General features: G+C 34.3%; 1 pseudogene; it reads right to left on the bottom strand.

The window, feature by feature from the left end:
* Positions 1 to 13: 13 nt before the first annotated feature.
* Positions 14 to 10,568, bottom strand: LOC119568638 (annotated as a pseudogene).
* Positions 10,569 to 12,490: the final 1,922 nt, after the last annotated feature.

The following is a 12,490-nucleotide window of genomic DNA, read 5'->3' as shown; positions in this document are numbered from 1 at the left end:
GAACTTGAAATTCCTAAGTGGTTGTTTCCCAAAAAATAAAATTTGTGTCCCAGTCCATTACCTTAGGGCATGTCTTTGTGCAGTTCATGATGGTGTGGCAAACGGTACACTGAGAAAGGATCACGTAGCCTCTTCAGACGTTCCTCAAAACATTTCATCCCTAGAATCAATGATCCATCGGTAGGCTTGCATGAGGACTGCTGGGCCAAGGTACTTGTCTCCGTTCCACCAGTATGATGGGAGGAGGTGGAACAGCAAGCACAAAGAATGCACTCATAAAGACCATCCTGAGAGATAAGAGGGAGGAGAAAGATTTATTATTATTGGAGTATATCTATATATCCATTTTAATTTTTTTATTGATCTATACACTCAAATGAAAAAGGAACTCATTTACAAAATATCACATCCAGTTAACATGCACTGTAAATATACTAACAATAAGTGCTATAAATCCGTCTATAAATATACTATTTATAAGAACTATAAATCCATATCTATAAATATACAAAAAAAAATTTTACCAGCTTTTTGCGGTCATCAACAGACTGCAGATACTGCTGATCGCCTGGCTTGAGTCCATCCTCACGCTGTAACCAGGGCTGGATTGGAACGATACTGTTCGTAGAAATTGTTCATGTCAGGAACCAGGTCCTTAATGACATACATGTGAGGAAGGGGGTAGATCTTTGTGCCTTGTTTAAGTTTGTGTCGATTTTGCTGTGGAGAAAGGGTTGGGATGAGTATCATTTTAAGTACAAAATATGATTCATGCTGTAATTTTTGTATATATACAAAAATTTCTAGCTTCAGTTCCAAAAATATATTAACATCTGACTTGATCTTAATGCTAAAAAATCTGGTAACAGTGTATCTGAAAGAACATTTCAAATACCTGATGCAGGCCAATGTATTAACACCACCAATGTTCATGGAGCAAGATCCGCAGATTCCCTCTCGGCATGATCTCCTGAAGGTCAGGGAAGGGTCGATCTCGTTCTTAATCTTAAGCAGAGCATCCAGTATCATGGGACCACAGCTGGAAGCATCAATTTATTTTTCACAATGCAGCATGGCCAAAAATCAAGCCATTCATATGATTTATTGAAAGCCAGCTTTCAATAAATCAATTTCAAATCTAAATATCAGCGAGAAGAGAGTCACATCATAAATAAATGATGATTCAACCCAACACAACCTCAGTGTAATAACTTACGTGTTGAGGTCCACCTCATAGGTCTGCATGTGAGGCTTGTCTCCTTGCTTCTCGGGATCCCAGCGATAAATGGAAAACTTCTTCAACCTCTTTTCTGGTACAGGTTGGGCAGCTGTTGCAGCTGCTGTGCTCTGGGAGCGCACCTAGTGGGAGGAAACAGCAAAAATATGAGTTACTTAATAAAAATACCACAGAAAAAGCAATGCATAAAATACATATCAATAACCACTAGATACTACACAGATGGTCATATTTCAGATTACAGGCCTTCCATTAAAGACCAGATGCTTCAGATTACAGGCCTTCCATTAAAGACCAGATGCTTCAAGTAGATTAAGATAAAATACAACCCATGTAATTACAAGAATAGAGGTGTTTTTGACAACCACTGCAAGTATTCTACAAGTTGCCAGTAATATGTAAAACATTGTAAATCTTGAATATTTTTTCTTAGCAATCTGTCTCAACTATGAACCACAATAGCTAATTCATGAGCAATGTAATTAGAAAGGGGGTTCAAAATCTATTTTTCTTAAAAAACTTTAAAATTTTACAAAAAATTTGCCGTACAATGAAACCAAGTGGGTTTAATTTTTACAGTTTGGATGCAAAACCCTAAAGCAAATTGAGGATATTCTTGTAGCGGGACAATATGCAGCCATTGGTCCCAAGGGAAAAAAATTGCAGCAAAGAACGGACCCCCAACATATAAGAAAAAAAGACCACAGGAAGTGCGTCATAGCTGAATTTCTATTTGGGTGCTCCCAACCCTCAGCACTATTTGCAGTGCATAGAGGTAAAGACAATTTTTTCCTGGGAGGTGTTGGGGGCCAGAGCCCCCAAAAACCCCTTCCCCTTGATAGAAACCCGAAGGGGCAGGCCCGTCTTTGGAAATTTAGATTGGGGAAATAAAGTTTGGCATTGAGAAAGGGGACTTAGTTTGGGGGGCAAGTGCACCCCTACTATTAAGAATTACCACTGGGTTTTTTCAATCAGGGGGGAAAAATATCATAGGCCAATTAGCTAGATTAAGAATTTTGATATTAAGATAATATTGTTGTATAGAGGTTTAAAAAAAGGTATTTTTTAAAAAAAATTAAAATTTTAAAAATGGCTTATCTTGGGGGGAATTGCAGATGTGGGGGGTTTTTGGGGAAAAAGGGGTTGGGGAGGTTTTAAAAAGGGGTTTTGGAACTCTTGTACCCCCGGGCAAGTGTAAATTTTGCTACCATATTTGGAAAATAAAAAGGGGGCATTTTCATTTTTCAAATCAGAGTATGTCCAACAAACTGAGTAAATTGAGAGAATTTCATAAAAAAAATTCTCTTACTATAATTTATAAATACAAACCTTTTTCACTCTTTTTTTTTTTACCCTCACTCCCTTTTCAGCATATATATCTATTTTTTTTTTCTTAGTTTTTTTGGCTATAAACTATGTAAATGAAAACTTTTTTGTCATAAAGGGTTGAAAACTAATCTGTTTACTTAATATAACTTGACCCCAATTACTTGTGTATACATAGTCTTCATCAAATGCTGTAATTTCGAAGATTTTTCATCCATGTCCTCATTGCATAATGTGTGCATTGGTAGCTATTCAAAAAGCACGGTCAAAAAAAAATATCATCTTTTGTAAAAACCCTCTGAATTTTCAAAAATGCCCAAAAAGGTGTGGTTTACAAAAACCCCACCCACTTTTTGGCTAAAGAAAGCAGAAATGTAATTACTTTCAGATAGTACAGGAGAAAAATGTGCACATGCCCTAGTTTTTTTGGGTTTTATAAAAAAAAATTATGGGGACGGGACTCATGGGGAGTTCTCCAGACGTAGGACTATTTTTAAAACATAAATTAGCCCGTTCCCTTCCAAAGGAATACGAGATGAAACCGGAAAAAAAAAATATGGGGGTTTTGTTGAAATCACCGTGTAAATTGCGCCAAAAGGGGATCAGTTTGATTAAAAAACCGGGGGGGGGAAAAAGCCAAAATTCCTTCCATTTACCGCAAAAAAAATTTATTGTCATTGCAAAAAACTAAATCAAATCTAGAACTAAAAAAATCTTTAAAATTTACTCACAAGAAAGCTGGCGACGGGACATTTCCAAAAATTTTCCCCCAAAAAAGTTTTGGTCCCCTTCCTGTTCCTGCCATGCCCTCGTAAAAACGGCCGCCCCCGGGGGGAATTTGAGCCCCCATATACCATGGGTTTAAAAAAAAATTTTTCTAATATTACTAACTTGAAACAAATTTATTTTGATTTTATTAGATGATAATGCAATATATTTTAAAAAAGGGGGTTAGTTTTAAAAATTTTAAAGTATAATGGTCTATGTTCTTTTTTTAAAAAAAAAACTTTGATTGGACCTTACCGACTAAAGACCCCTTGGGAATGGTGGGGGTTTGACGCCCGAGCTCTTCGTTTTAAAAGGGTTTTAAAAGAAACTTATGCAAGGCCTTTTTACATTTAAATTTAAAAAACAAACGGGTCTCGTGATTCCCCACAGTAAAAAAAACTATCTGCCAATTATTTACAAAAAGTATTATAAAAGGGACCACCCATTGGCATGAAATACCCGTGAAAGTCAAAAAATTACCATAGGCTGGGAAACCCAGAGGTATTCACTACATATTAAAAAACCCCTTCATTGTTTCTAAAAATACGTGAATCTTAAATATAATATTGCCCCTTAGGAATTAGGAAGCACAGGAGTTTCACTTTTAAAGGGAAAGTAAAATTTTACAAGAAAATCTACTTTGTAGGGTTATTGGCAATAGTTTTAAACCATCATTAAAATTTTTTTACGGGAAAAATTTAAAAAAATGAATATCATACCCTTTGCTATTATTTTTTTTCTTTTTATTCCGGAAACTGCTTTAACGACCACCGTAGGCAATCTTTTTAAAATTTTGCAACCCGCAGAAAATAAAAATGGGGTTTGGAATCAACGAGACATCTTAAAACATCCTTTTGGGTTCAATAGGCTAAAAGCCCTTAGAGGGTTAGACATTTATCTTGTTTTTAAAACCCTTTAAAACCTTTTTGGGGCGTTCAACAAAAAAACAAAATTCCCTTGGTCGGTTTTTTGGGTTTCATAAATCCCGGGGTTTACCGTTTATGAAGCCCGCTTAATAAAAAAAACAAAAAACACACACGCCTATTTATATGTAAAAAAAGACACCATGAGTTTATTTTTATGTACAAACACACAAACACACACCACACACACAAAAACACAACACACACCCACACACACATACACACCCCACACACACACCATCCCACGCGCACCCCGCACGCGCACGAAACCACACACGCACGACACACACACACCCCACACACACACTTACACACACACAACACAACACACACAAACACAACACACACCCCACCCCACACCCCACACAATCAATATCACCAAACACACACTACTCTCTCGGGTCTATCTCTGTCCTTTTCTGTCGTTTTGGTTTGTCTTTTCCCCACCCCACTCTCTCTTCTCTCTCTCCCCTTCTCTCCCCTTCCTCTTTCTTCTCTCTCTCTCTTTCTTCTCCCTCTCTCTTTCTTCTCTCTATCTCTCTCTCTTTCTCCTCTTTTCTCTCTCTCCCCTCTCTCTCTCTTTTCTCTCTCTCTCTTCATACAAACACCCCACACACACACAAAACGCACGCGCACGCGCCCCAAACACACACGTTTTTAGGTATGTTTTGCATGTTTGTTTAGCATATTTCCCTTTAGTATGTAAAATTTTATTTTTTCAAAAAAGGGGGGGTTTTTGTCACTTCTGAACCGGGCCCAAGTTGACAATCCGAACCCAAAATGCCCAAAATTTTGGGGAATTCAGTATCATGTTATTACTGCACGACTAGTTCTTTTCACGCAAATATAAGTCCTTTCCCAAATCCGCTTTACTTTGTTCACTTAAATTTATTATAGCTTTGTATATCGCCCAAAAAATTTAACACGGTGGAAAAAATTTGGAAACCAGTCATATGATTTGACTATTTGCCAAAACATAACACAAAAAAAAAAATAGACAAAAAATTTTTGCAAGTCACCTTTAAATCGTGTCAAAAGAAAACGGAAATCGAACAAAAAAGGGAAAGGGAAACAGAAAACCAAATGGTGAAAAATTTAAGGTACAGAAAATATGCTTTTCTGATTAAGGTTTAAGTGTTTTCCTTCGTCAGTTTCCCAAATTCACTTTTAATTCTTAAAAGGTTTGCTTGGAATTTTGTAAAATAAATCTGTAAGTGTCAGTTTTAGGGGAATTTCCAAGTCAAACGTAAAAGGACCCTTTTACTATTGTGAAAAAGTAAGCCTTGATGTTTTCATTCTTAAACAAAAACCCAATAACACTTCCCAAATTTTACCGGGTTGGAAAAACCAAAAAGAAAACATGTATATTTTATTTTCCCGCATTCCTTAAAATTTTTTGCACGAAAAAAAAATAGTGTAAAACATTCACCCATATTTTCAGTAGAATTTATACAAAATGAACCATGACAAGTGAATGATTTGGGAATATGCCCTGTTTGTCTTTTTTGCCCCAAAACAAACGGACAAAAAAAAACCCGATATCTTTTTTAAGGCCTTATATGTAAAAAAAAAGGGAAATGAAAAAAAGGCCCGGGAAAAGAAAGGACTGACATCAGTTTTAGAAGAAAAGTAAGCCGTGAGTACCCAAAGGCAAGCGGGATCTTAGGGCGGGTGTACCAGCAATGAAGACAAAAAAATTAAAAAAACAAAAAGGGGAAAAACTATGGATTGATTGAAGCTTTAAAAAGGGGAATTTAAAAGGGGGAAATCGATCGGGACTGTGCTGGGGAAATATCCCGTAATATGAGGGTTTTGCGCGCCCAATAGGGGGCCCGGGGACAAATTTGCCCGCAAAAAAGTTTTTTAAAAAAAGTTAGGTCAGTTTAAACCTTCGTCTACAACGGGATCGATATATTCACTTTAAATACATTTTCCTTTCTCATGTTTTTTATTTCTTTAACATGAAGAAAAACGATTTTTAAGTCATATATAAAAGTTTTAAATTAGAAAAAATTTTTAATATACGAACCGGCCTGGGAACACCTTTGGAGGGGAATAGGTTTTATATTCACAGTGTCCTATTTGTAGAAAAAAAACCCAAAATTACGGTTAAAAAAATAATAACAAAATTGTGCTAGAAGAAAAAGTTACTAAATTACGTAACTTTAAAAGGTAGGGGTTAATGGTAAGTAAAAGCGATTTGCACCTCCCTCCTTTTTTTAATGGTCATAATCCCCTTCCCAGTGGCGTCACACCCAAAAAATATGTCCCAAACATTTTCGCCAAAAAAAATTTGGGGGGGCCCTTTTTTTTTTTTTAAAAATACGGATACGAAGGAATTTAAAAATCTATACAATATTATATTCCCTTGTAAATTAAAACACTATGCAAAATTCCTTTTAGATAGAGGTATGAATGCCATAAAAAAATTTTAATTTTGCTGTGAAGATACTTTATTTTCCCCAAAATCAGTAATACCCAAAGATTCTAATGATAATGGGGATGGGGATGATGGGTGGGGCTGATGTGATTATGATGAGGTTTTGATGATGAAATAGTAATGGGTTTGTAACCAATAAGAGCAGTAAAAGTAATTGTAATTTCTATTAAGAAGGATGAAAAATTTTGATGGTAAAACAAGGAAAAGTGGTAATAAGATGTTTCCCATGCTTGCAAATATTAAAATAAAAAAAAAACACACACACATAAAATTTCACATTTAAAATTACATACAGATAAAATACAATACATGTACATTACATTTTTTTACAGATAGGGATAAAATTGAAAAAAGGGATGAATTTAGGATGAAACTTCACAACAGAGATATATTTGACCGGTTTCGATTTTAAACGAAAAACCCGGTTAAATACATCTCTTTTACTGTGGGAAAATATTCATTCTCATTCATACCTTTTTTCATTTGTCAAACCCAAAAGTTCTGTAAATGCATTCCTACACCCCACACACCCCACACACACACACCCCACACACAAAACCCCAACACACACCCCACACACACCACACACCCACACACCACACACACACCCCAAAATAATATTTCAAAACAAAACACAAAGGGCTTACGTTTTACTATATGGGGTATTTACTGCATGTATTCTATTTTTTAATCAGAATTTTGCTTTTTGTAAAAATGGGAAATTTTTAAACAATTTTGATTAATGTAACTTTTTATGACATTGTAATTTTTTAAAAAAACAAAGGTATTTTGGGAAAAGTAATAAACAACATGCCCAAACATATTCACAATGATCTTTATTTTTTCTGACTAGGCGCGGGGGCACTTTCTAGGTTTTTTTAGCATTAAATCATTGCGTTATTACAAAATTGTTATTATTGTTATATTTGGGATCGTTTAAATGGGCGTTATTTTTGGGGTAATTATTATTATTACCATTAATTTATTATTTAAAAGGGTATCATCATTTATCATATTATTATTATTAAATTTTCATTTTATTTTTTCCCTTTTATTTTCATCGTTATTTTTATTATAATCACCATTACACAGACGGGCGCGCGCACGCACACACACACACCCCCACACACACACACACAAAACACCAAACCCCCACACACACAACCCACCACACACACACGCACGCGCGCGCGCGCGGGGCGCGCTTTTATGTGTGTGTGTGTGTGGGCATTTTTTTTAGGCTTGGGAAGAGCAAAATGGGCCGAGTGGAGGATGATGTAAGGACAGGAAAAAACAGGGTTAACAGAAAATTCCGGTTTTCCCGGAATTTTTTACTTGTTCCATAAAAAAAAAAAACTTATAAAATTTTCTTTTGGCATATTACTTTTCCCGGCATTGCATAATGAGCCAAAAAATTTTTTTTCCTGTTGCTCCTGTGGGTCTGTACCATAAATATTAGCCCAGGGCTAAGAGATTTTTTTTTATTCTGTTTTGTCATAAAAAACCCTGTTTTGTTTTTCTCAAACTATTAGGGTGGGGGGCTGACTTCCCCCTTTGGTTTTTAAATTTTATCTTTTTAAAAAATACTTTTTTCCCGAAAAATTAGTGAAAAATGGGGCAGACCGGAAATTTAAAATTCCCCCTAATTTAAATCCGTCAAGGGATCCCCAGTGTTTTAAGGGGAATGGGGTGGAAAGAAGAAGAAAAATTTCATATATATTATATATATAATAAAATAATAAATTTATTATTTTATATATATAAAATATATTTAAATACGGTGAATCCATTACCCGGGTTTCCCCATCAGGTCTGGGCCCCATTTTCCAGTGCCTGGAACGTCGAAAACGCCTTGACAATAACGGAGAGGGTTTGGGCGGCGGCTTTTTTATTTGGCCTTTTGGGGTCATCTCACGTTCAGCCAATGTTTTTAAGGGCTCTACTCGAATTATTTCTGCAGGTATTTTCGGTTTTGGGGGGCCCTATCAAGCAATCTTTAAAATATAAAAGATTAAAAAAGTATATTTTGCAAAAGAATTCGGCTTTCGAGCAAATTTTCGAAAAATTATAAAAATTTATTTATAATAGTCGGCCCGGCAAGGGACTTAACAAGGGATGATTGGAAATTCCCTTATAATGGAAAATCAAATAAAGGTCTTTCCCCCCTATTAAATTAAAAATGATTAAAAAAATCATTTTAAAACATTTTAATTTTCAGGAGAAAAAATACATTGCTTTCAATTGTTTTCCCTTAAAAATACCGGGTAAGGGCCCGGGATTTTTGTTTTATCAGAACGGCTTTTTGCTTGCGCCAACCCTAAATAGAGAATTACGCATTTTAAGAGTTTTCATTGGGGCCCGAAGGGGCCCCCACCCGAGGGGAAACTGTTTCGTATTTTACCGTGGCAAGCTGAAAACCGGGTTACCCTCGTAAAAAATTTGGCAGAAGAGGGCACAGGGGGTGTGAATTCATCGGTGGTTTAACGACGGAGAGATGTTATCGTTAAATGACTGATGAGGATTTCTGTGGAAAAGTCTCAAACTGTTTTTTCAAAATTTTTAAAAATTTTGAAAAATTTTTGCTTTTTTAACAACGAGGATTAGAAAGGGGACTAAAAATTTGGGGAAAATATTTTTTTTTTTTTTTTGGGAGTTTGAAATAAAGTTGGGCAGTTTAAAAAATGATGGGCATACCGTATTTTTTAAAAAAAATATTTTAAAGGGTACCCCAAAAGGTAGGGAAAATTTTTGAAAATTTAATATGTGCATCCCTTTTAAGGGAAGTGGAAGCCACAGATCAAGTAATTTAAAAAAGAAATTTTTAGAATTGGGATACTCGATTTGGCTTTTTAAACAATCATTTTGCTGCTTTTTGGGCAGTAACCGATTAACAAAGGAAAAATCTTGCTTTGGGAAAATAAAACACAAATACATTGGCTAACGGGCCCTATAAAATATTTTCTATAGTTGTAGTATAATTCAACCCCAAAAATTTTGGGATTAAAAAAAAAAGATTTGAGGAAAAGGGCAAAAAACGCTGAAAAAAAAACGACACGATTTTAAAAACAGGGTCACAAATTTTGGGAAATTTTAAAAATGTATGTGTGCATTTTTTTCCCAAAAGGGGCTATATTCTGAAGTAAAAGAAACTCACGTAACCCCAGGAATACCTACCACAGTCAACAATCAACAAAAGTCACCTGGAGGAAAAAATGTGAAAGGGGTTCACCCCTGAACTTTATTTATCATTTAGTATTCATAGTTTTTTAAAACCCCGACTTTTGGGGTATTTATTTTAATTGGGTTTTTTGAATCACGTACGAGAGTCCCAATTTTTAGGACCTCTTTTGCTTTGCATCCTTTTTTGGGGAATGAAAAGCATTTAGGGAGAATATGTTGATATTTTTTCATTAAAAAACGATTTTGAAAAAGGGCATGACTGAAAATTTTTAATTTTGCGTGATATTTAATTTGGGAAAAGGGGTTTATATTCATTAACCAAAAAAAATATTTAAAAAAGGGCGCCCCCCCCCCTCTGTAATAATGTACCCAAATTTTTTTGGGGGGGAATAAAATAATTGGGTTTCTGGGGGATTTTCATTTGTTTGTTAAACTTTGCCCTAAAATTTTTTTTGAGAAAAATTTTCAACTAAGAAAAGCAAATTCCCCTCCCAAAATCTACAAACACCAAAAAGACCACCACTGTCACCCATGAGGCGGGGGGCGAGTGTTTTGGAATTTACCGTGTATACAGAAATAAGCTTTGGTAAAGTATGTTTTTGTAGTTTAGACTTCGGGGCTATTTGTCGTAGGGTTTTTGGGCGTGATTCTATTAAGCCGTTTCCGGATATTTGGAGTTTTGGGAAAGGGATACCTTTGGGGGCGTAAAATATGTATTTTAAATTTAAAATTAGGCTTTTTAAAAGGCCCTTTTGCTTTAAAGGTAGGGTTTTTACGGAAGTGGGAATTTATATCTAAAACGAACACAAAATGTTTACCTTTTACCCTGTTTTTTTTTTATCCTTTTCAAAATATTTTTTTTGAAAAAAATAAAAAAAAAACAACTTAACACTGTTTATCTTGTTGAACTTTTTATTATTTGTGCAATTTAAAAGTTAGGCCCTTTTGGGGATTTGGCCAGTACGGTTTTAATATCACGGTTTTTAAATAAAAGGAAGAGCAGAGAGAAGTTGGTTTTTAGTATTTCCAACAAAAAGGCCCGATGGTTAGGGGTATGATTCTCGCTTTTGGGTGCGAGAGGTCCCGGGTTCAAATCCCGGTCAGGCCCTAGGGTTTTTAAGAAAAGGGAGTACTGAGAGTGTTTTAAAATTTGAAAAAATAAAAAAAAACCGAGAAAGAAAATCTACTAGAAAGTTCAAACAGTGACCCTCTTCGGGACTTAACAAATATTCTGTCCGTTCTTTATTTATTGTTGTTTGGAGTTTTTGTTTCTTTTTCACCCTAGCATTCATGTTCATATTTCATCTTTAAATGTATTTTTTACACAAAGTTTTGTTTCATTCACGTCCTTGATTTTTTTTTTTTATGTCAGTTTTCTTTTCTTTTAAAGCGGCATTTTTCACCTTTTAAAATTGGGGTTTTATAAAAATCTTTTCTTTTTTTGGAATGAGATTTATTTTTTTTTCAGCATATTATGTATTCTTATAGTTATAAAATGTTTATATTTTCCCGAGTTTCAATACAGGAACTATATAAAAAGGATATATATGTCGGGAAAATTAATTTTTTTTATGTATATTATATATATATATATATATATAAAAAATATATATATATTAAAGGGTAATAAAATAAAAAAAAAGAAGGGGTAAAGTTTCATACAAAAAGTAAAAACACACACACACACACACACGGGAAAATATATGTATATATTTAAATTTTTTTTTTTTAAAAAAAAATGGGTTTTCCCTACTTTTTTACACCACACAAACACACACACACACACACACACACACACACATACATAAAATAATATATATATAATTTTATATAAATATATATTTAAAAAATAATATATATTGGGATATAATATGGGTATATAATATGTATAAATAAACAACATCCCCTCCCCACATTACATTAAAAAATTATATAATATATATATATAATATATTAAAATATATATAATAATATAAATACATATATATTATATATAATTTTAAAATATATTTTTAAAATTTAACACACAAAATATATATTTATTTATATTACTTTATAAAAACATATACATACATACATAGTGCACACCCCCAAACACAACACACACAAAACTCACTATCATTCACCCCACTCACCACTCATTCACTCCCCTCACTCACTCACTCACTATTTACACACACCCCACACACGCACACACACACCCCACACACCACACACACACACCCAAACACACAAAACCCACCCCACCAATAAAATTATATATGTGTTGTGTGGTGGGTGTGTGTGGGGGTGGGGGTGTGTTGTGTGTGTGTTTTTGTGCGTTGTGGTGTGTGTGGGGTGAGTGAGTGAGTGAGTGAGTGAGGGGAATGAGTTTAGTGAAAGGGGGGGAATGAGTGAGTGAGTGTGTGTGTTGGGGGTGTTTGTGTGTTGGGATATGTATGTATGTATATGTATGTATATAAGTAATATAAATAAAAAATAAAATATTTGTGGGGTTTTAATTTATATATATAATTATAAAATATATAATATGTATTATTTTTAAAATATATATATAATGTATATAATTATATATATATTTTATTATTATGTAAGTATATGTATGTGGGTGTATGT

Source organism: Penaeus monodon, unplaced genomic scaffold (genome assembly GCF_015228065.2).
Source record: "Penaeus monodon isolate SGIC_2016 unplaced genomic scaffold, NSTDA_Pmon_1 PmonScaffold_10339, whole genome shotgun sequence".
In the NCBI taxonomy this organism is placed as follows: Eukaryota; Metazoa; Arthropoda; class Malacostraca; order Decapoda; family Penaeidae; genus Penaeus; species Penaeus monodon.
Note: the sequence above shows the minus strand (reverse complement) of the source record. Positions and strands in the feature narration are given on the sequence as shown.